The sequence below is a fragment of the Scyliorhinus torazame genome, chromosome 11, assembly GCF_047496885.1.
Source record: "Scyliorhinus torazame isolate Kashiwa2021f chromosome 11, sScyTor2.1, whole genome shotgun sequence".
NCBI lineage: Eukaryota > Metazoa > Chordata > Chondrichthyes > Carcharhiniformes > Scyliorhinidae > Scyliorhinus > Scyliorhinus torazame.
Window position 1 is genome coordinate 107,574,938 of NC_092717.1, and position 21,866 is coordinate 107,596,803.

The 21,866-nt window shown below is 42.9% G+C and overlaps 1 protein-coding gene across 10 annotated transcripts in view; it reads left to right on the plus strand.

Annotated features, from left to right (window-relative positions):
• ncoa2 (nuclear receptor coactivator 2) overlaps positions 1-21,866 on the plus strand; it is a 440,942-nt gene that overhangs the window by 287,116 nt on the left and 131,960 nt on the right. The gene's annotated exons all lie outside the window — the stretch shown is intronic.

Consider the following 21,866-nt stretch of genomic DNA (forward strand, 5'->3'; position numbering starts at 1 on the left):
CTTTCCCTATTCCTCATCTCGCTATCACGTGGCACGGGTAACAACCCAGAGATAATAACTTTGTTTGTCCTAGATCTAAGTTTCCACCCTAGCTCCCTGAATTCCTGCCTTACATCCCTATCCCTTTTCCTACCTATGTCGTTGGTACCTATGTGGACCACGACTTGGGGCCGCTCCCCCTCCCTTTTAAGGATCCCGAAAACACGATCCGAGACATCACGCACCCTGGCACCTGGGAGGCAACACACCAACCGCGAGTCTCCTATCTATCCCCCTAACTATGGAGTCTTCAATGACTAATGCTCTACTCCTCTCCCCCCTTCCCTTCTGAGCAACAGGGACAGACTCTGTGCCAGAGACCTACACCCCATGGCTTACTAAGTCCGTCTCCCCCCCCCCCCCCCCCCAAAACAGTATCCAAAGCGGTATACTTGTTACTAAGGGGAACGACCACAGGGAATCCCTGTACTGACTGCTTCCTCCCAGCCCCTCTCACCGTCACCCATCTATCTTTATTCTTCGGAGTAACTACATCCCTGAAGCTTCTATCTATGACCACCTCTGCCTCCCGAATGATCCGAAGTTCATCCAGCTCCAGTTCCAGTTCCCTAACGCGGTTTCTGAGGAGCTGGAGATGGGTGCACGACTCACAGATGAAATCAGCAGGGACACTGTCGGCGTCCCTCACCTCAAACATTCTGCAGGAGGAACATTGCACTACCTTCCCTGCCATCCCGCTAGATAAAAAAAGAAAAAGAAAGAGCTTACCTGTTATTCCCTCCCCTTCTCAGCAAGCACTCACTCAGCAACCTCTGCGCCCTGCACGATAACACCTGAGGGAATATAAAAGAAAAACTACTTACCAGTCACCAGCCAATCCCTTACCTGCAGGCTGTGGCGTCACGGTTCAACTTCTTCCTGACCTCGAGCCTTCCTCTTGATCTTTACAGCGGTTGTTTTTTTTTTGGTTAGAGGAGGGGGTAGGGAGGGAAACACTGAAGAAGTGTTTCGGGTTTAAGTGCCACTTGCCAACAGCTCCTCCACAAACTACCTTCAAATTAGGGTGACCACGACGGAGGTATGCAAATTTCCCTTGCAACACCAATCAGCAGCTCTGCTCTACTGCCCTCTGCTGGATGCTTGTCTTTAGCTCAGGTACACCTTCAAGTTAGGGTGACCATGACAGAGGTATGCAAATTTCCCTTGCAACACCAATCAGCAGCTCCGCTCTACTGCCCTCCGCTGGATCAATATCATCCATGGGGAGGTTGTTGATGGAGACTGAGCAGATCAGAAGTCGACTAGAACATCTTGTGGGAAGGGAGAGCTTGGATAGAAAGTAGAGAGGTAAACTGTGTGGGATGTTGACTGGGAGGGGATGATTTGGCGAGATATGGTCAGCTCCTTCGAGAATGTTTAATATGGAATTTGGGGAAACTGTGGGAAAGCTTGGGAGGAAAATAAGCCTCAGTCTTGGTAAGAGGGAAAGTTGGCAGGGCAGTGCACTTGGAGTGGATTGTGATCTGTGAATAACAGAGGCTAGTGGAGATCAGAATTGAAAGCATTAAAATCGTGGATTTGGTGGCATGGTGTTAATATCACAAGAGGCCTAGGTGAATGCTCTAGAAACATTTTCAAATTCCATCATGGAATTAAAATTCAATTAATAAACCTTGAATTGAAAGCCAAGCCTCTGTAATGGTGATTATTTTGTAAAAACCCATCTTGTTCACAAATGTCCTTTTAGGGAATTCTTAGCCTTCATGTGATTCCAGACCTAGAGCAATGTGCCCTCTGAAATGTCCCAGCAAGCCACTCAGTTCAAGGATAATTAAGAATGAGCAATGAATTCCGGCATAACAAGTGACCCCCCCCCGCCCCCCCCCACACACCTCTTAAAATAATAAATTTGGTGTGGATATTGGTGTCCAAAGGCACAACCTGAATGGACACTGCAGTAGTAGTTTTAGGTTGTATGAAAATGTGGCAGAAAAACAAAACATAGGACATTCATGCGGTTGGGTCCAATCAAATGTTTGGCACCCCTCATTTCTAGCTTGACGGATAAATGTTCTGGACCTGGTTCGTATCTAGAAGACCATGTGCGATCTGAGATTACCCAGAGATTGGTGAAGCAGAGGACCTATTTCTAATCTATGACAAAATGAAGTGTTTAAAGAGCTTTTTGTCTTTTTCCTTGGTTCTTTACGAGTTGAAACTGATTCACCTGAATGTAAATAACCCAGTCAAGTTGATGTAACTTTTGCAGGTCTCATTAACATGTAATTGCCTTAACATTGCATCCTTATTTACCTTGCGGGCCAGCTGAATGTTTCCATTGTCCTTCTTCACCTATTTTGTTGTCAGAGGACCTTGGAAAGTTGGATTTTTTTCAAACATCTATTTGATTGAAAATGGTTTGGTATTTTACTTTTGAACAGGTGCTTTTTTTGCACAGTTCTGTTCAGCTAGACGTACAAATATTGAATTTTGGCAGCTTCCTGAATTATCATCTCGGAGTCGGCTTCTGGAAAGCTTAACTATTGGCTTTGAAATCCTTTCCGCCTGATTGAGCGAGGAGAGGCGCAGATTTGAGTTGTTTTCTTTGCTGGCTAAATGCAAAGGACGCCATTGAGGAGAGGGAGAAACTGTTGACTGATCATTGATGGAATCTTCCTTCCTGCTAATATCTCTGGTTGAACTCGACTGTTGATAGCCCTACTTGATCCAGAGCTAAATTTGCAACCCCATATTTTCCATTGCATAGACCATCTGCCCCAAATCAGCCTCCCCTGTTGAAATCCTCGTCCATTCCTTTGTCATCTCTGGACTTCATCATTCCAATGCTATCCTGAATGGCCTCTCAAACTCTCATAGAGATAACCCCACAGAAGCAAACTCCCTTAGAACATAGTGCAGAATGAGGCCATTCGGCCCATTGAGTCTGCACCGACCCACTTAAGCCCTCATTTCCACCCTATCCCCATAACTCAATAACCCCTCCGAACCTTTTTGGTCACTAAGGGCAATTTATCATGGCCAATCCACCTAACCTGCACGTCTTTGGACTGTGGGAGGAAACTGGAGCACCCGGAGGAAACCCACGCAGACACTGGGAAAATGTGCAGACTCCGCACAAACGGGGATGGAATCTGGGACCCTGGCGCTGTGAAGCCACAGTGCTATCCACTTGTGCTACCGTGCTGCCCTGTAGCGGGATAACCCCACTGAAGTAACCAGTATTTGCTGCGGCACAGCATGTGGAGTATGTAGTGATCTCTATATGTGCACCTTCTATACTTAGAAGGTGAAGACAACACCAAAATAGAAGTTATCTTTCCTGCATCTCTCCAGACTGACTCTTACAGGAAAGAATAGAAGTTATACTCACAAATTAGAGTCAGTCTGGAGAGATGCAGGAAAGATTTAACTCTTGTCATAATTGCCAGAGAAACAGAGGGCCCATCACTGATTTTATCACAAATCTCAAGTTAATACCACAAGGCTGGTTATGCTGATTTCAGAGACACTATGATAATGGATCAATTAATTTCTGGACTATCTGACAAAAATTTGAAGGAAGAACTTTCACAAAATAAGTATCTAACTCTAGAAATCACTATACAAAAATGCCTTGCTTATGAACAAAAACAAAATCAATGCTTTGAGCCTTTACAAACAAAGAATTAGTATCCAGAAAACAAAATCCTTAAAAATGGCCGAATCCTCACCATGAGGCAGAGGCAGGGTTCAAACAGAAGAAGACGGAAGTTCTGAGCATGTTCTGAGAAGGCAGCCATCTTGCGCATGTGCAGTCTGACCAGTCCGCACATGCGCACTTCCCTAAAAGACGCAAACTGGCAGAACAGTGTTTTGCACATGCGTGAGAAGCTGCGCATGTGCAGTTGCGAAAAGAGCGCACAGTAAAGGAAACTCTGCGTGCGCATGCGCACTTGAATCCTAGGCATGATGTCATGAGTGCCATGACATCAGAGGACCCGGACCACGCCCACTTAAAAGGGAAATGCACAAAAATGAACAAAAAGACATTTAAAGCTGCAAAACCAAATATTCTTAAATCAAAAGACAGAACAATGCCCGAACTTAGACCAGCAGTTAAAAATAGCCTCCGCAGCACCCTGGCACAAGCAGTTTGCACCACCCAAAGAGGAGAGCACAGTGATTTGTTCATTGAAGAATACTACTCAGAAGATGATTTCTTCATTGGACATAGAAAGAACAATGACAAATCCGAAACAAATAGAGATGATTTGTTCATTGAAGACTACTGCTCAGACATGGATGAGTTATTTGGAATTGATGATCATTGCATCAGCAATACGGTTGAAACGCTCAACACGACTCTTATGGTAGATTAATCCAATACCATGATGCCATGGCAGATCGTCGATACATTGGATGACAGCAATACCCAAGAAGCAGACAACGCCACACAGAGAGCACAGATCGACTCTACAGCGAGAACACTGCGTGACTCCACAGAGAGAGCAATGTCTCGACTCCACAGAGAGAGCGATGAAAGACTCCACAAAGAGAGCGAGTCAAGCCTCCACAGACAGCCCTCCACAGACAGCTCGGTGACAGACTCATAAATGCAAGCGAGCAGACAGTCCTTCGTGAACGCCATGCATGAACAAGACTATGAAGGTCCATCCACCTTATCTACGCAACCAGCAGCAGACTACGAAAGTCTACTAAGCTCACGTGAACAAAAAGACTATGACAGTCTACCAAGCTTATTTGAGCCACCAGAACCCAGCTCATTTAACCAACAAGAAGACAGTCTACCCAGTTTATTTGAGACACCAAAAGAAGATAATGCAAGTCTACCCAGCTTATTTAACTAACAAGACACTGAATGTCTACCCACTATGTGAGACAAGTGACGAAGAAATTACAATTCCCATACAGGATGTGCAGGATCACAGTGAGACTGACAGATCTCAGCTCGTCTGCACAGAAGCACTCAAGAATCAGAGGAGGGCTACTCATGAGTCCAGAGAGACCACGTCAATAGAAATCTTGAAGATTTTGACTCCAGAAGAGGAACACCACGACCCACATCAAAATGAAATCGTGAAGGTTTTGACTCCAGAAGAGGAGCATCAAGAAACCAAAGGTGATTCAAATGAACCAGAAAAAAACTCCAGAAGAGGAGCACAAAGAAATCCGTGATGATTTAAGTGAACCAGAAATGACTCCAGAAGAGGAGTACAAAGGAAGCAAAGAAGAGGAATCAAATCCACCACAAATGACTGATGTCACCAACATCAATGCAACATCAGATCATTCTCACAATTCTCAAGAAGAAACGCTCAATGTAACAGATACCACAACGGACACTGACACCGATAACTGTGATAATGACTCAAATCATCCACACAGAACACTCATTGAGCGCAACAAGAACAACAAACACCGCAAGACGCACAGCAGAAACAAGAACAACAGCAACAACAAAAACAACATGCAGCGCAACAAGAACAACAAAGACAACAAGAAGCATAACAAACAACAAGCACGACAAGGAAAACGACAAGAACAGCGACGAAAACAACAAAAACAGAAACAACAAGCATGACAAAAACAACAAGAACGAACAACAGAAACAACAAGCAAGACAAAAACAACAACAAGAACGACAACGAAAAGAACAAACACAGAAACGACAGAAACAACAACAATGAAACAACAACCTGTACAACATGGTACAACTCTGCACATGAAGAACAATGCCACAGGACACTGCAAAACAATGACAAGACTACAAACATGCCAAGGCATGACAAAGAATCTTGACAAATTCACATCTGCTCCAGAACAAGCAAGCACGCCAGCTTTCAAGGCAGGTGACTCACTAGATCAATACCGCAAGCACAGGAAAAAGTCCAGGTGACGACAAAGATGACATACAGAATCAATACCGCAAGCACAGAAAAAAGTCCAGGTCAGACAATGGTGTAACACAGAATCGCTACCACAAGTATAGAAAAAAAAGGTCTAAATCGGACAACAAAGTGATTCGACCATTTGAACATCTCATGATAACTTGATGGTCACTTAAACACAAGAACACTGACGACGTTCACAAATAAATATCGACATCGACATCACCACTTCAACAACAGAAGACAAAAGCAACTCAACCGAACAAATTCATAAAGTTTGGATTCACAAATCTTTTTATTAAGATTGGACTCATAAATATTAATTGGCTTTATATAATCATCAAGATCATCACAACTTGTGCATAACAACATTTGTCTACCTATTTCACGCAAGCGAAAAAACCTTAAAAGACTAAATGTATTCACATTTGACTGACCTAACTCATTGATTTTATGTAATGCATTTGCAAACTGCATCCATTATGTTTGTTCAATTTTCTTTGCAACATTCAGAAAATATGTAACACGAAAAAAAGGGGGATGTAGTGATCTCTATATGTGCATGTATACAAGGGGTTAATGTGTAAGCAATAGCACCACATGATCACTAGAAGGCCGGACCAACAGGGGTATAAAAGGCAACCACATTGGGTCTCTGGCTCTCTTGGGGGTGCACTGTGACCAGGGCAATAGCAGAGTAGTTCACATGGCTAGTGGAGTTACATATAGTTACTGTAGTTAGATTTTGTTAACCTTATCACTAATATCAAAGTTAAAGTGAAGAACTCATGCAATTATTGTTATAGTTACTCAATGAACCTTTTGTTACTACTGGATGAGTTTGTGTCTTCTTCATCGAGATTCGGAAGACCTCTTCATTAGCCAAGGATTGAGTAGCAACCGCACAGGTAACAAAACCGAGTACAGAGTGTTGAAGTTGGGAATTCAGGACAGTGGAGAAGGAGGTGCTACTTTTTAAAAAGCCTCCAGTAAATGGTGGATGTTCTTTGTACATAAACTAGGAAACTTACTATTCTATTAACTTAACTATAGTAACTTAAACTAGATAAAAATTAAGAAAATAAAAATAATTGATTCAATAAAAATTCAAATTAATATGGCTAAATAGACATGACAGGACATATAGGGCGGGATTCTGTGCGAACCGGCGGGGCGGGCCACTTCGGCGCCGAGGAGTGGCGTGAACCACTCCGGCGTTGGGCCGCCCCGAAGGTGCGGAATGCTCCACTCCTTCAGGGGCTAGGCTATAGCCGGAGTGTTTGGCGCTGCGCCAGCCCGTGCGGAAGGGCTTGGCGCCACGCCAACCGGCGCCGAAGTGCCTCCGCAGGCCTGCGCGTGTGCTGGCGTCATCCCAGCGCATGCGCAGGGGAGTTCTTCTCGGCACCAGCCATGGCGGAGGTTGACAGCGGCCGGTGGGGAGGGAAAGAGTGCCCCCACGGCACCGGCCCGCCCGCGGATCGATGGGCCCAGATCGCGACCAGGCCACTGTGGCGACATCCCCCGGGGCCAGAGCCCCCCCGAGGACTCTGTAGGTCGCTCGTGGAGCCAGGTCCCGCTGGTAAGGACCTGTTGTGATTTACGCCGGCGGAACCTGCCGAAAACGGGCGGCCTCTCGGCCCATCACGGGCTGAAGAATTGCCAGGGGGGCCGCTGCCAGCAGCCGCCGACCGGCTGGCCACGATTCCCGCCCCCGTCAAACCCCGGGGCCAGAGAATTTGGCAGCCGGCGGAGGCGGGATTTGCCCCGCCCCCAACCCCCTGGCGATTCTCCAACCCGGCGGGGGGGTCGGAGAATCCCACCCATGGTGTGCCATAACGACAGTGTGTGAGAGTGTATGGAGAGCACTATGATCGCAGGCAGCATATCTGCAGACTATTTGCAGTTCGAGGAACAGAGGACAAGAGCTATTTAGCTGCAGTCTGACTTAACAGACATTTCAGGATTTTAAAATTATTCTTTCAGAGGATGTGAGCATCGCTGGCTAGACCAACGTTTATTGCCCATCCTTAATTGCCCTCGAGATGGTGGTGGTGAGCTGCCTTCTTGAACTGTTGCAGTCCATGCAGTGTAGGTACACCCACGGTGCAGTTGAAAAGGAGTTCCAGGATTCTGAAGCAGCGACAGTGAAGGAACAGTGATATATGTCCAGGTTACGATGGTTTAGAGCTGAACTCAAGGGATGTCTTTGCTAGCTGGGCAAATATTCATTGCCCATCCCTAATTGCCCTTGAGATGATGGTGGTGAGCTGTTTTCTTGAATTGCTGGAGTCCATGTGAGGGACCCAAGGCATTTCCGGAGTTCAGAATTTTCTGGATTATAGCATAACATTAGAATTCTTAACACCAAGTGTGTGAACCAGATATAGGTATCTAAGACATAAATACATGCCAAAACTAGTGTTAAGACAAAAGCGTGCCTTTTCAAATCTATTCATTTGAAAATATGGGCTGATGCACAGACGCACACGCGTTCAAAATAAAATTGAGCATCGTTATCAGTTAAGCAACTCACTCGTTTTAAGATGTTCTTTATGGCTTGTAAAACTCGGAATGTATTAAGAGCTTATGTTTCAACATGCCTGCGATTATCTTGTTCTTAGCTAATCTATACCCTCTACCCCTCTACAGCAGCACATGCCAAATTATTTTCCAATCAGACCCCATTTTAACACGCGCACTAATTACCCATTCAGTCACTCACACACTAATCAGCCTCTCTCTCTTTACCCCTCCTCCCCACACACACACATCCACTGTAATGAGCCCCTCTGCCCCCACACCCACACTGTGGTAGAAACATCGAAAATAGGTGCAGGAGGAGGCCATTTGGTCCTTCGAGCCTGCTCCACCATTCATTATGATCCTGGCTGATCATATTAGGCTATTGACCAATTCAATAGCCTAATCCCGCTCTCTTTCCCCCCCCCCCCCCCCCAAATATCCTTTTATCCCTTTCACCCTATTTCACCTATATCTAACTGCTTCTTGAAAACATAATGTTTTGGCCTCAACTACTTCCTGTGGTAACGAATTCCACAGGCCAACCCCTCTCTGGGTGAAGGAACTTCTCCTCATCTCTGCCCTAAATGGTCTACCCTGTATCCTCAGACTTTGATCCCTGGTTTTGAACACGATCGGGACTCCATCTACCCTGTCTAATCCTGTTAGAATTTTATAGGTTTGTATGAGACACCCCTCATTCTTCTGAACTCCAGCGAATTCAATCTCTCCTCATCAGTCTCTCCTCGTACGTCAGTCCCGCCTGTTGTGTTCCGTGTTGTCTTTGCAATGATTCTACAGAACTAATGATGATTTATTTATGTACAAGTGGTAAGGTAACAATCGGAATGCTATACAGACCAAGTTACTGATTGAGTTACATAGACTCTCCTGGAACTACCCTTGCGACTGTCCTGGTGTACGCTTTACAACCTCCTGCCGATAGCCGGATGTCACTTGATAGGTGTTTGACGCCACCTGCTGGTGGGAGGTCGTATTGCTGAGTCCATGCAATATTATTCACAGGCATATCTCCACACCACCATCCCAGGAATCAGTTTGGTAAACCTTCCCGCCACTTCCTCTAGAGCAAGAAAATCCTTCCTCTGATAAGGAGAACAAAACTGCACACAATATTCCACGTGTGGTCTCCCCAAGGTCCTATATAATTGCAGCAAGACAGCCCTGTTCCCGTATTCGAATCCTCTTGCTATGAAGACTAACATACCATTTGCCTTCTTACCGCCTGCTGTACCTGCATGTTTGCCTTCAACGACTGGTGTACAAGGACGCCCACGTCTCATTGCACATTCCCCTCTCCTAATTTATGGCCATTCATATAATAATCTGCTGCCTTGTTTTTGCTACCAAAGTGGATTACCTCGCATTTCTCCAAATTATACTGCATCTGCCATTCATTTGCCCACTCACTCAACTTGTCCAAATCACACTGAAGGATCTCTACATCCTCCTCACAACTCACCCTCCCACTCAACTTGGTGTCATCTGCAGATTTGGAGATATTGCATTTTGTTCCCTCATCTAAATCATTAATATATATTTGAATAGCTGGGATCCTAGCACCAATCCCTGCAGTATCCCACCAGTCACTGCCTGCGTTTCCTGTCTGCCAACCAGTTTTCCATCTGTCTCAATGCACTACCTCTAAATCCCATGCGCTTTAATTTTACACACTAATCTCTTATGCAGGAATTAGTCAAAAGCCTTCTGAAAGTTCAAATATGCCACATCCACTGGCTCCCCTTCGTCAACTCGACTAGTTACATCCTTGAAAAATTCCAGTAGATTTGTCAAACATGATTTTCCCCTTCATAAATCCATACTGACTCTGTCCGATCCTGCTATTGTTTTCTAAGTGCTCTGCTGTACAATCTTTGATAATGGATTCTAGAATATTCCCCACTACTGACGTCAGGCTTACTGGTCTATAATTCCCTGTTTTCTCTCTACCTCCCTTTTTAATTAGTGGGGTTATATTAGCTACCCTCCAATCTGCAGGAACTGTTCCAGAGTCGATAAAATCCTGAAAGATGACAACCAATGCATCCACTATTTCTAGAGCCACTTCCTGAAGTACTCTGGGATGTAGAGTATTAGGCCCTGGGAATTTATCAGCCTTCAATCCCATCAATTTCCCCAACACCATTGCTCTACTAATATTGATCTCCTTCAGTTCCTCCCTGCGTCCCCCCACATTTCTGGTATCTGATTTGTGCCCTCATTTGTGAAGACAGAACCGAAGTATGTATTTAGTTTCTCAGCCATTTCTTTGTCCCCTATTATACATTCCCCTTCATTTAGAATTTACAGTGCAGAAGGAGGCCATTCGGCCCATTGAGTCTGCACGGGCTCTTGGAAAGGGCACCCCACTTAAGCTCACACCTCCTCCTTAACCCCGTAACCCAGCAACCCCACCTAACCCAAGGGCAATTTAGTATGGCCAATCCACATAACCTGCACATCTTTGGACTGTCTGAAGAAACCGGAGCACCCGGAGGAAACCCACGCAGACACGGGGAGAACGTGCAGCCAGTGACCCAAGCCAGGAATCGAACCTGGGACCCTGGCACTGTGAAGCCACTGTGCTAATGTGCCATCCCTGACTGTAAAGGACCCATGTTTGTCTTCACTAGTCTTTTCTCTTCACATACCTATAGAAAGTGCAGTCAGTTTTTATGTTCCCTGTAAGCTTCCGCTCGTACTCTACTTTCCCCTTCTAATAATAATAATCTTTGTGTCAAAGGTAGACTTACATCAACACTGCAATGAAGTTATTGTGAAAATCCCTTAATCAATCCTCCTTAATAATAATCTTTATTGTCACAAGTAGGCTTACGTTAACATTCTACTGAAGTTACTGTGAAAAGCCCCTAGCCACCACATTCCGCCGCCTGTTCGGGTACACAGAGGGAGAATTCAGAATGTCCAAATTACATAACGGCATGTCTTTCGGGACTTGTGGGAGGAAACCGGAGCACCCTAAGGAAACCCGTGAAGACTCCGCACAGACAGTGACCCAAGCCGTGAATCAAATCTGGGACCCTGGTGTTGTGAAGCAACAGTGCTAACCACTGTGCTACTGTGCCTTGGTCCGCTTTTGCTTTATTCTTTTTTAAAATAAATTTAGAGTACCCAATTCTATTTTTCCAGTTAAGGGCCAATTTAGCATGGCCAATCCATCTAGTCTGCACATCTTTGGATTGTGGGGATGAGACCCACGTAAACGCGGGGAGAATGTGTAAGCTCCACACAGACAGTGACCCAGAGCCGGGATTGAACCTGGGCCCTCAGCGCCGTGAGGCATTAGTGCTAACCACTGTGCCGCCCATACCTTTTTTGCTGAATTCTAAACTGCTCCCAGCCCTTAGACCTGTTGTTTTTCTTGGCCAATTTGTATGCTTCTTCCTTGGATCGAATACTATCTCTAATTTCCCTTTGTAAGCCATGGATTGGTCACCTTTCCCGTTTTACTTTTGTGCCAGGCAGGAATAAACGACTGTTGCAATTCCCCCATGCGCTCATTGAATGTTTGTCATTACCTATCCACTATCATCCCTTTAAGTAACGTTTTCCAATCTGTCATAGCCAACTTGCGCCTCATACCATCGTAGTTTCCTTTATTAAGATTCAGGACCCGAGTCTCAAGATCAACTACTTCACTCCATCTTGATGAAAAACTTTATCATATTAAGTTCACTTATCCCCAAGGGATCTCTCACAGCTAGATTGCCAATGATTCTGTTCTCATTACACAGTATCCAGTCTAGGATGGCCTGCTCTCTAGTTGACTCCTCAATGTATCGGTCCATCCTATATAGACTCCAGAAATTCCTTCTCTACGGTATTATGGCCAATTTGATTTGTCCAATCTATATGCAGATTAAAATCACCCATAATTACAGATGTTCCTTTATTGCATGTTTCTCTGATTTCCTGCCTAATGCCATTCCTCATACCCACACTGAATTCAGCCCTTCTACCCCCTCTCCCACACGCACACTGTGATCCGCCCCTCTGCCCCCACACCCACACTGAAATCAGCCCCCTACTCCCTCACACACACTAATCAGCCCCCACACGCACACCATAATTAGCCCCTATATCCCAGAACACTTTAATCAGCTTCCCTACCTCCACATGCTTCCTGCCCCACTTTGGTCTAGTTGCCTGTATCTTTAACTCCAGCCCAGTTTATGGAGCTCTACAACAGAAGCAGAAACACGGAAAAGTGTGAAGCTGACCCTTGTCTTCCTGGCTTAGACATGTGACTTGCCGGATTTTCCTGCACACAGTCCGTGACTGACTCACACTTGCCTGCCTTTGCCTGCATCAAGTCAGTGCACAAAAGTCCCTAGTCACTTTCCACCCTGTCCTGTTTGGTGGCATTGATCCAATTGGTCCAGGAATGTGTTGCCACAGTTGTTGGATGAGGATGCCTCCTTTCCACAGCCTTTATTGCTGACTCAGAGGAGGGGGCACTCGTGGGTTTAAAAGCCATCTCTGTGACCCATTATCTGCTAAATAATTCCAGATAACCGGTGTTTCTGGATTTTAGAGTTCTGGATTGGACATTGCAATGTATTAGGGTGCAAGTGGATAAAGACATGGTTCGTTGTGTACCCAAGTCTGATTGCCTTATCCTTTCAGCACCATAGATTCACTGAATTTTGGGCGACGGGGTAAAAGTTATTTGTTATATTGTAGACTAGCTTCCCATAATTGTAGAAGCTAGTCTTCTGCACCATGAGCTAAAGTAATAAAAATAAAAGCACTTAAAATCAAAAGTATATGATATGTGCCACATGAGGAAAAGGTTCAGTTAGAAAACTTAATTTTAATGGAAATCTGGGATCCAATAACCCTCTCCTAAAACACAAATTTCCCAAACCTTTCAAACATATTATGCTTCCATTGATTACTAGCAACCAATACTTCTAACAATAGTGCAGCATGTTCTGCAATGCAGAGTAAAAGAACAATCAAACTTGCATTTATTAACCACCGTTTGTGGTTTCCTAAAATCCCAAAGCTCTATAGTGTCATAGACAGAATGTATATGCTCTCTTATTGCTTGTGATCAGTACTTTGTCTTTCTTTGCCATTTGAGTGTGTAACCAATCAAATAATTCAGCAGCAAGCTTGTGTACATTTTAAAATAACTTATTTATTCTTACACACATGCCTGAATCAAATGCAACATCTGACACACTTGTTCTCTCTCACACACACACACTTGTACGCAGGATTGGATACACACTTTACAGATTACAGTGATCTCAGTCACTGATTTACAATTTCTGACCTCCTGCACAGCAGTCCTGTAGGTTCTTAAATGGTTTTGATGCTTTCAAGTTGAAGGGAGAGTCTGGTAAATTGAACGGTCCACAGCAGGTTGAGGTTTCGTGTAGTTGAATTTCTGGAAGGTTGGTTCTCAGGTGAAGTTTAACTCTAACAAGTTAAGTACTTTGGCTGCCTGATATCTTGCAGCTTGTTTTGAGTCTGCTTCATAGACTGATAGAATCGATGGTTTAGATGACTTCAGTGGTTCTACCTGCTAATACATCGTAACTGATCTTTTAAACATATAACCTGACTCTCTCCATAATAAAAGCAAATTACTGCAGATGCTGAAATATGAAACCAAAGAGAAAATGCTGGAAAATCTCAGCAGGTCTGGCAGCATCTGTTGGGAGAGAAAAGAGCTAACTTTGACAAAGGGTCATCTAGCTTTGACAAAGGGTCATCTGGACTCGTAACGTTAGCTCTTTTCTCTCCCTACAGATGCTGCCAGACCTGCTGAGATTTTCCAGCATTTTCTCTTTGGTACCTGACTCTCCCCAAATGACTTTTCACAAGTTCAAAGTCTTTTTTTCCCCCAAATAGGGTCAGGTGTTCATGGTGATTACACATACTGTATTGGGAGTTAACAACTCTTGAGGGTTTGAGACCGGCAGAGGTTTTAAAAGTTTCAGAATGACCCATTGATCCACATGAGTTGGATTGTTCTTTTTCCTTCTTAAGACAGGGGGCTGGTTCTAATCCACAAAAGACGTCCGGTGATACTTGGGTGGCTGTCTTTTCCAACATTTGTGTCCAGTTGTTTTGCCCAGATATAAAATTAGTTTGCAGTTTAAAATATGTCATGCGGTTACTGGGCTTGACAACAGCCAATTAAATACTCAATTTCTGGAGTAGTACTCAAGACCGTGTTCCACCCATCTCTCCAACTGATTATTGCAGTCGTTGATGACCACCGTGCCTTTGTTTTCAACCGAACTGTTTACTTTACTGGCAGTTCTGTTGCCCTTTTGATCCCTTATACATGCTCCCAGCATTCCCTGTGTTGAAGGGCATCTGGATATTTTGGCAAAGTTGTAACCAGTAGTCACTTTCTCACTGTCTAGCAGTCTGTTTAACTTTTACTTCAAGCAGTTCTTACTGCAGTCAGAATCTTCTCGCTGGGATCTCTCTTGCAATTATTGAGAACAGACCACTTGGCTTCAATGACAAGATCTATCACAGTGATGTTAGGCCAGAACCTATCAGCATTTTTCCACTCTTGCATCCAATATATTGAGAGTATGGTTTTGTAGATGTATGTTCCATTTTGCTTCTGCACTCTTGTGGGAATGCTGGAGAGCTCCTGTTCAATCGACACACTAAACTGTTAGTTTTTAATCTAGGTAGGCAGTCAGGTTGATATTGGTAGGAGGATGGCATTTCTGCTTCGGATGAAAAATTTTCTAAGATTGCATCCTCACACTAGTGTCCACCAGGGATAACAATCAATGCTGTGTGTGTTGTGAACGTTATTTTGGAGATTCAGGTCTGTTGGTGATCATGCCTAGCTGGTGCCAATGTCAAAGTGGATTGAAGGAAGATATTTGTTAGCATTTCTGTAGATGACAAATGGAAGTATTTTTTAAAATAACAATACTGGTCACCTGGGAGAAATATGCAACCGATATCAGGCTAAAGATTTGTGTGACTCGTAATTAATTACAAGCAAAATAGCAGTGAAATTAAGAAGTTGCTTTTTTTTTATATATATCGCCTTTCCCCACTTTTAGGATGCTCCACAGCACATTCTAGCCAGTGGAGTACTTTTGTAATAGAGGACAATATGGCTGCCAGTTTGTGCAAGGCTAGCTCCCACAATCAGTAATGTGAACAGGGAATCTGTTTGTGATTGGTTGAGGGGCAAATATTTGCCAGATACTATTATGCTCCTTTTGAATGGTGCCATAGATTATTTTTTTCCATTCATCTAAGAAGACAAACATCTAATCTGAAAGAGCACCTCCACCAGTGCAGTACTCCCTCAGTACTGCACTGAAGTGACAGTGAAGATTATAGATAAAATTAATTGTAGTGTAGTCAGATCCTATCTTGAGTCTGATTTAAGATATGTCCATTTCCGATTGCTGGGATGTGGGAAGACATCAAGTGCTGGTGACAGTGCAAGGAAGAGACACGAGGCTGATCCTTGGGAGTCAGGAGTCGAGGCAGGATTTTGTGAATGAAGTGCCTGACAGAAGATGCTATAGAAGTACATGAGCTATTAAGTGATATAGCAAAACTTAGTTTCAAACTAGCAACCAGAACTGATACTGGTGTGAAGGGTAGTGATAAAAAATTTAAAAGCCTGAAATAATAGTAATTACGTCAGTTAGGGTCAGAAGAGTTATTCTGGACGGATAAACTAAGATGACATTACTCTTCCATAAGTACCATGATAGGTGAAGAAAAGGCAGAGCGAGGCATTGTTGAAAAAATAAAAGCTTGATTAATATCATAGCAGCTGTAACTGGCACAGTGCAAAGCTTTGTTCTTTCCTTGTACCCAGAAAGTGTAAACACTGAGAAAACGTGCAGCTGTGGTGTTTATTATGCACTGCAGGGAATTTCGGGAGCACTGTGAGATATAGTTGCATTAATGTTGAAAAGATAAACCTATTCGGAGAGCACAGGCAGGGTCTTGTGTTTTTCTGGGAGTAGAAAGCTTCCGAATGCCCTGGTTTCATGGAGCCATTTGGTGGTTTTTCTAATTTTAGTTTGTTGCAGATGTATAGTTGGCTTGTTGATGTGTTTTCTTTCTCCTCCATGCCCTATATGTTGGCTGACAGAGCTGCTGACCTGAACGTTTTTCTTTAAACAGCATTGTATATGCAATGTTGATTTTGCTGCCTTATTGCTGAAAGTAGATATTGATTGGGCTTATTTTGAGGCAATTGTAATATTATTGCAGCATTCGTTTGGTTGGTGTAAAATGTTCCAAAGCTGGAAGTATGATTATAGCACATGTAAGCTCATTCTGAGCTTTTATGTCTTATGCTATTAAGTAAAGATCATTTTGGAGAACGGCACCTGGCTGTTGGAGGTGAATTTCACCAGATGTGCACTCAGCTGGTGTTGGGAATTATCAGCACAGAAATCTGTAGGGATTGTTGAAATAAGTTACAATCGCGTGAAAACAAAGACTGAATAATAGTTTTTTTTTTTTTTAAAGCATCTTGTGGCACATATTAATTGGTTTGAAGAGGATACGGTTGTGGACTGCCTGAAGGAAATAATGGTGCTGGACCACTTATAGGGCATTACCCTTATAATTAGTTTATTTTGGGTATTATTCAGAAACCATTTCATTGAGATATTACACCACTAATGTTACACTGCTGTACAAACCACCGGTCAGAAGTATGCAATAGTCAACCTTTTCCTCTATATATTTATGGCATTCATTATACCAGTGGGAGATATTGATCGCTAAATGTTTTTTTTTTGTCCAGCTATATAACTGAATTGCTTAATTTAATTGGATATAGAATATGTTCGATTTATTGCCGTATAGACTGTTTGTTATTTGTGTATGAGGTGTATTTTGAGCATTTGGTTTTATGAGCTATTGCTCTTTAGAAATTAAGGTGTTAGAATGCACCAGTATTGGCCTAGATTTTGGATTAACAAATATTTAATATGAAAAATGCATGTGCTGCTTGTTTTCTGCAAGCAGTTAAAAACATTCCAGCTCAATGTTAAAGATATATTTATTGCATGATTTTTGAAATCATATGTTTTATAATTGACATAGTCTGATCTGTGGGTGACCTTTTAAACTCTTCTTCCAATAACATACTGTGGAGATCATGGCAATTTGCATTATTTCTGGTTGTGAGCTATGCCTGCCATTTCTACTCTATATAAAACCTGGGTAAAAGAGAAGTTTAATTGGCGCATTGTTTAACTGAATTCTATCCAACATGGTCAGCTTGCAGGCAGAGCTGCTGCTGCTACTGTTGGTGTAATTATAAACAAAGTCTCTTAAGACGCTGCCATAATCCCAGTGGAAAGGCACACTCAGCAGGAAGGAGTGAGCCTCCCTTCTGGCAGGCTGCTGGAAATGACCATGTTGCATCTGCTAAGAGCCAGATTGCACCATGCACTTTGAATGAATCTTGTTTTTGCTTCATGCTGCTTCTTAAGAAATTAAAATGCAGAATGGCACACACACACAGCAGCTGTTCGGAATCAAGTTTGGAATATGAGCTGAAGGAAGATGCGAAGGAGCAGAACATGAGAGATGGGCATGATTTTAGAGCATCAGACATTGGATGCTTTTTAATTACCTCAGTCCAACAGCTATTTTGAAATGGCAGAAAATATTTAGTTTGTAATGATCTTTTCAACATTATTTTTATCAGCTAAAATGAGAACGAAATAATTGTTCATCATTGTAACTGACTAAAATTAAGCCTAAATGCCTCACAGAGGCTATAACTAAAATTCCAGATAGAAATGATACAACATAATATTAACTCTTGGACTAAAATACTGGTTGATGGCTCACCAATTTGGGAACAGTTGTTAAAACTGAAGCATACAAATAAAGCGAATGTTGTCATTCAAGTGTCAGTTTATTATTTCTCGCAGGAGTTGGTTGACGCAGTTGACTGGCCGGTACATGGTTCAGAACGACGCCAACAGCGTTATCCATGAAGGCCCCGCTTTCTCAGGCTTGCCCCTTGCCTGAGTGAGGTGTGGTGGCCGTCCGGTTGAATCACCATCAGTCAGCTCTGTCTCTCAAAAGAAGAGAGGAACCTACGGTCCTCTGGGACAAAGGCAACTTTCATTTTCCTCATTTCATTTTGTATTATTTCTCAACATGTCGTAAGAGCTTGTATTGGCTGAGAAATAAAGAACTACTGACCTTTTTGAAATGTTAGATCCTGAAAAATTCTGGAAGCATTGGAACCAATATATGGGAAATAAAGTTCAGAAGACTAAAATCCGAGTACGACTAATTTGTAATGTACAATAGAAAATATATGCACATATGACAAGACATGTAGTTCTGTATCGAACAGCAATAATGCAATTTGGAAAATAATCATATCAGTCTGAGCAGGGTTCAAACTTGGATAACAGAATTGAAGATTAAAAAGTTGCATGTATACAGTGCCTTGACATATTTCACGGTATGCATAGGCTTTGTTTACTGTGAAGTGCAGTGACAATTACACAGGTGATAGAACGGTAATTCATATTTTATGAACCCCTAAATGTTCTTTTACGTTTTAAAAATGCTATTTTGTTTATCATAGGTGTAACAAAATGATTTTAAGTTGTGCCTCTTGCAGCTATCAGTTGGTTGAATTTCTTAGTTGGCAATGATGATGATAAATTTACACAGGATTTTGTGGAGTTTGTTATTTGCGGCATCTTGTGTCTTCCAACTCACCCAAATAATACTGACTACACAAAAACACCATCCTTTTCAAAAGATAATAGATACCTCATCTAATTACCCTCGGTATTCAGGTTTTCTTGTGCTTTTTCGATTGTGATGAGGATTGTTATACCTTGACCATGTTGCCCATCAATTGTTCCCAGATTTGTGGTGATGATGCTCAATATCACAGAGTGGTTACAGCACAGGAGGAGGCCATTCAGCCCATTGTGTCAGTGTCAACTTTCTGCAGGAGCGATTTTACTAGTTCTCTCGCCAGTCCTTTCCTCACCGTTCTGCAAGATTTCTTTCTTCAGTTCTTATTCAGTTCCCATTAGGAAGCCACCGTTAAATCTGATCCATCACACTCTTGGACAGTCCATAACATCCAGTTACATTTTTAGGCTTCAAATTATGTATCTATTCCTCTAATAGGGGCTGGTTTAGCACAGTGTAATGCTGAACAAAGCCAGCAGAGCGAGGTCAATTCCCATACCGGCCTCCCCGAACAGGTGCTGGAATGTGGCGACAAGGGGATTTTGACAGTAACTTGTAACTTGTGACAATAAGTTATTATTATTAATATTATTATTAATATTATTATTAATATTATTATTAATATTGCTGTGATCTGAAATTCATCAGTGGTTATACTTGATTTATCAACTGTTTCAAATGTGTGGGTATATATGTTCCTTTTTCAACGTGTATTGAAAAGTAAAACTTGCACCTGAGATAATCTCTCGGTCGGCTATTATATGAGAATGAAGCAGCCAGTACGTTCATGGGTACCTTGGGGATAATGAGGCAAGGTAGCTGAGCTGGAAGCAAGGCTGGACAGTGTCTGATAGTTGTGGCAGCAGTTGCTGACTTGGTGATGAGGTTTGAGTCACTCATGTGGAAGTGTCCTTAATTTTACAGAGGCTCTCTTCACAACCAATTTTTGGGGTGGCAACAGTACCATTGTTACTGAGCAAATAATCTGGAAGCCTGGATTCATAGTCCAGAGAATGAGTTCAAATCCCACCGTGACAGTTTGAGATGAGAGTAGTTAAGAGGAGATTGAAATGGTATGGTCATCTATTGCGGAATAGAGGGAAGAAATGAGGTGAGACGAGTAATGGAGATGGGACTTCCAGGATGAGAAAGGCCTGAGACCAGATAGAAAGATGTGGTGGCGAGACACTTGAACACCGCAGGATTGGAAGAGGAATTGATGATAGTGGGAGGAGGTGGAGAAGGGTGATCAACCAGCATTGTGGTGATGCCAGATAAAATGGGAGAAGCCGAAAGAAGAAAATCGGATGTCCTTGTGTTGTGTTGTCAATGTCTCCAGGTTCTCTTCTTTCTTCTCTCTTTCCCCCACCCCCAAACCCTGCTCTCCTTCCTTTCTGAAGTGAGCTTTTAAAAAAAAAAAAAACACTCGGGTGTATCAAACCATCTGTGGCATTCGAAAGAAAACTGACACCACCACCATAGGGTAACTAAGAATAGGCTTAATGCCGGCTCTGTCAGTGACACCCTCGTTCTGAGAATGAATCTGAGAAAGAACAAGAAACATATTGAAGGAAATCCCAGCCAAGAACGGGCCTCCGCTACTGACCACAAATGGCGGGAGCAACTGTGGCCAATAATGGAGCAGATGGCCATGGAAGCAAAAAGCAGTGCTGAGAGAGAGAGAGAAAAAAGCATTAAATACTAATTGCATTAATGTGGAAAAGATTTATAATAGACAACATTGACAAAAATGTAGCAAAAAAGTGACTAAGGTTTTCCGACAGGAAGCATCAACAGACCCAAGATTTTTGTATTAACCTTAAGTATACATGATTGTCTATATTTAAATACATACTTGCACACTCTGAACTTCAGTATCAAGGGTGACTAACCACCATGCTGTAAGATTACTTCAATGCCTCCAGATCGGGCCAGTTTTCTTTTTAACCAATATTGTACCATGGATGAAGGAAATGAAATGAAATGAAAATCGCTTATTGTCACAAGTAGGCTTCAATGAAGTTACTGTGAAAAGCCCCTAGTCGCCACATTCCAGCGCCTGTTCGGGGAGGCTGTTACGGGAATTGAACCATGCTGCTGGCCTGCCTTGGTCTGCTTTCAAAGCCAGCGATTTAGCCTTGTGCTAAACAGCCCCTATTAAGAATCCCACAAATTCTGTATAGATGTCATTTTAAAGGATATAGGAATCCTAAAAGACTGGGTTACTTTGTTAAATGTGTTCTCTGAGGGCTATCTTTGCACATACTTGCCAGAACATGCATGAAGAGATACCAGAATTTAAGGTGCAGCAGTTGGCTGCAGTGAGTGCTGAAGAAGAAATAACTTTTTACCAAAACAGCAGAGAACTGTCTGATGAAAAGTGTTGGTGTAGTCACACATCTGTCCTTTTGTGGGATTCTTAATTTCATCTTTGAGTTTCCTGCAAGCGATTAACATTGGTGGGGGGACATCAATCCTTCCAAGTTCTGAAAGAGTCATGTTTATAGGAAGGACTGCAGACATCTTTTACAGTTCTGCTCCTTTAGGTTGCAATTAAGTCTGATTTATTCAAGCCGTCCACATATCCCAACAAGATTTCCTTCAGTAGAAGGAATCAGAGGTTTTCGACTAGTTTAAAAGTTGAAACTGCCCTGTTGCCCCATTAGTCCTCTCGTCTCTCGGCATAGAATATGT